This window comes from Nannospalax galili, unplaced genomic scaffold (assembly GCF_000622305.1).
Source record: "Nannospalax galili isolate Female #2095 unplaced genomic scaffold, S.galili_v1.0 scaffold87, whole genome shotgun sequence".
Taxonomy (NCBI): Eukaryota; Metazoa; Chordata; class Mammalia; order Rodentia; family Spalacidae; genus Nannospalax; species Nannospalax galili.
The window spans coordinates 8,674,289-8,677,700 of NW_008360320.1; the positions used below are offsets into that span (position 1 = coordinate 8,674,289).

Here is a 3,412-nt window from a genome sequence, read left to right on the forward strand (position 1 = left end):
CTATGAGCATCTCTCAAAATGTCCTGTAATTGTGGTGGGTCACCTGTCCTCTTGATCAAGGAGGCCGAGGAGACCCCACCGGATGGACTTGAACCAGTGTCCAGTCTACAAAGAGGAGGGTCAACACAGAGGACTCATTTCCTCCATGCTTCGAAGTGAAGCCAACCATGGTCGAGCAGGACCTTTGACTTCTCTTCACATTGGAGGAACTGGTAAAACAAAGGAGCCAGGGGCTCCTCCCAAGCCCCTGTGACCCCTGAGGAACAGAGTCTCAAAGGACCTTAAGAGTAAAAATAAATTGGTTTATCTGGGCCAACTCTACGGCCTTAAACACACAAAAGGAAAGTATAACCAAAGATTAAAGGGGCCAATATAATTTCTTAAGAGTCCATATGCATAGCTAAAGGCTACATAACAAGCAACAATGCCAGGTAGGAGATACCTTCTTCTGAGTTGTTGGCCAGAGTAGCCAAAGGGACTCCCAGATAGTAACCCAGCATAGAACTGGAAAATGAACAGTAGACTCCAATCTTATCTAAAGGAATATTGAGAACTGATTGCTGCTAGATGAGGAACAGCTGACCTTCCTAAAACAAAGACCTCAACACAGCAGACAGTAGCAAGGATATCAGAGTATAAGGGCTCTGGTGGTGGGGAGGGAGGCTATGGGGGCTGCCATCTGGGAAGTGGGTGTATAGTTGAATAAGATGGTTTGAAATGTTCTGTGTGATACACACACACACACAAATCAACAAACTTTAAAAAAAGTATTTGAGAAGGAATCATGGAAATTTATGTCATGTTAATTAGTTGAGCTGTAAACATTACCATTGAAATCTACCCGATGACTATAGACATACATAGGTGCCAAGGATCCAAGTGGAACCGATTATGACTAGTAATAATCAGATATATACAGATTAGGGATGCGTGTGCCAACATCTCATTGTTAGTAGCAAAAACAATGAGTCTTTCTACAAGGAACAATATATTCTAAAATTAAATGGAGATCTTTTTTAAAGAATAAAAACTCAGTTTTTTGTCTTACAGGGCTTATCCTCAGTTCGATATTGTATAACTGTATTAATTCAACTGTGAACCTAGAAACTTACAGCCACTTGTGAAAGAGATGTACTCTTGCTCTGGAGTGTGTTACTGAATATGTTAAAGCTGTAATGAAATGCTCCTTCTAATCATGTAGTTATTAAAAAATTACTTCCTGTTAAATAGTGGAGCTGGTAAACATTATCAGTGAAATCTACCTGATGACTTTATATCCATACTCAGGTACTAAGGATCCATATGTAACCAACTGTGACTAGTAATAATCAGATACATAGAGATTAAGGACATGTGTGCAAACATGTAGTGTTAGTAGCATTAAAAATGTAGGAAACAGCATATCTTAAAATGAAATGGAGATCTTATTTAAAGGGTAAAAACTAATTTTATATCTTACAAGGTTTATACTGAGTTCAATATTGTATGACTTTATTAATTCAACTGTGAACCTAAAAATTTACAGCCATCTTTGGAAGAGATGTATCCTTGCTCTGGAATGTGTTACTGAATATGTTAAAGCTGTAATGAAATGTTTCTTCTAATCATGTGGTTATTACATTAAAGAAAAAAAAAAAAACTTAGAGGTGAGCAACTTCTGTATACTGCTAGATATTTTGATCCCTGGTTTGTTCTTGTAGTATGCAAATTTTACACATACAAAGCTCTAGTTAAGATTAAGAAATATACCTAAAGGATAGGCATATTTCAGGGAGATAACTAGTTTAGTGCGAAACCAGTTGTTCTGGGATCACATGAATTGGGTCCCAGAAGATGAAGAGTGGAGGTGAGAAAGATTGTTGAAAACTGAATGTGCCTCATTAAGTATATCACAGAATTGAAAATGAAGACAATGAACAATGTCAACACTGTGTAATCAGTGAAGGCTTATTGAGTAAGACATTGTTCTCTGTGGATATTGTACTTTAGATGAGTGAAAAAATTTTTAAAGAATGTACTTATTGAATCCCTAATATCATATTGAATGCTAGCTTTTGGAAGGTTAGCTTTAAGAAGAAAGACCTTCCTTTGGCCAGATTGGAAGAAATGGGTCATGCACACACATTTCTCTCTTGTCCGGTAAGTCAACCACATGACCTCTGGTGAGATGATAAGGTGTTATAGAACACTCTCAATATACGGATTCAGGGTTGCTACCTGAGGTGGCAACTATAGGTTTGCAAGTGTTCAGCAAATACTTTAATAATCAGACTTTTAGTTTTGTGGAAGTTCCTTTTATAGATTGTATTACTTTTTCATCTCTGTGAATCACTGACTGTAACTTCTGAATATTTTTTTTGTTAAATACTAATTTAACAATTTTTTTTTGTTAAATAACAGTTTGTGAAATAACAATGTGTTTCTATACTGACAGTTTTACAAGCTTGGTTTTTTTTTTCTTTAAACACCTTTTTAACACTTAAATTCTTAAGCAGAATTGATGATAATGTGTGGTATGGTGCTAGAGCACAAAAACTACGGAAGGAAAGACTTAACTTTGGTTTATGGTTTCAAAGGAACTTAGTCCATCTTGGTAAGGCAACTCATGGTGTCAGGAGCATGTAGTATAGGTTGTTCTAGTCATAGTAGACAAGAAACGTGAAAAATGAGGTCCCTGGACTTTAACTTTCAAAGGCCCAACCTGAGTGAACTACCTCCCCTAGTTAGGCCCACCACCCAAAGGTTCTGCCACCTCCCAAATAATGCCAGTATGTAAGGAGCACAGATCCAAACATGAGCTTGGGAAGAAAGTAATACTCAGAATCAAACTGCAGCAACGGTACTGCACTCTGTTTGGGTCATCACTTGTTTTGGAATTACTGACTTTGACTTCTCAGTAATTTAGTTTTTGTTAAATAACTCAACAATTTATGAAATGTATTTCTGTATTGACAGCTTTACAATCTTTTAAATTATTTTTGTGATAAGACTCAGCAGGACAGAGAAGAATTAACTGTCTGTAGGTCTGTAGCTTCTTAAAACATAAAAGTAGTTCAAGAATGGATCCTAGCCCCCATGCAACTTTTTTATTTTGTCTTTTTTTTTTTTTTTTTTTTTTTTTTTTTTTTTTTTTTTTAAAAAAAAAAAAAAAAAAAAAAAAAAAGAGGACGATAAATCTTTCACTGTGATATATCAAAATAAAAAAAAACTCACAGGTCCGCCAGCCTCTGGCTCTCTAGTGCTGGGACCCCATGCAACTTTAAAAGAAAAACAAACTCCAAAGTACATGGTAGCTATAATACTTTTAATTTTTTTCCACATTTTTAAAAATTATTTAATAACCACATGATTAGAAGCATTTCATTACAACAATTGACATATCCAATAACAATTTCTGTAGCTAAGATGCATC

At 35.7% G+C, this 3,412-nt stretch overlaps 1 protein-coding gene across 10 annotated transcripts in view; it reads left to right on the forward strand.

Moving 5' to 3' along the window:
- The window catches only part of Gtdc1 (glycosyltransferase like domain containing 1), a 447,396-nt gene that overhangs the window by 103,199 nt on the left and 340,785 nt on the right, over window positions 1-3,412 (forward strand). The window lies entirely within an intron of this gene.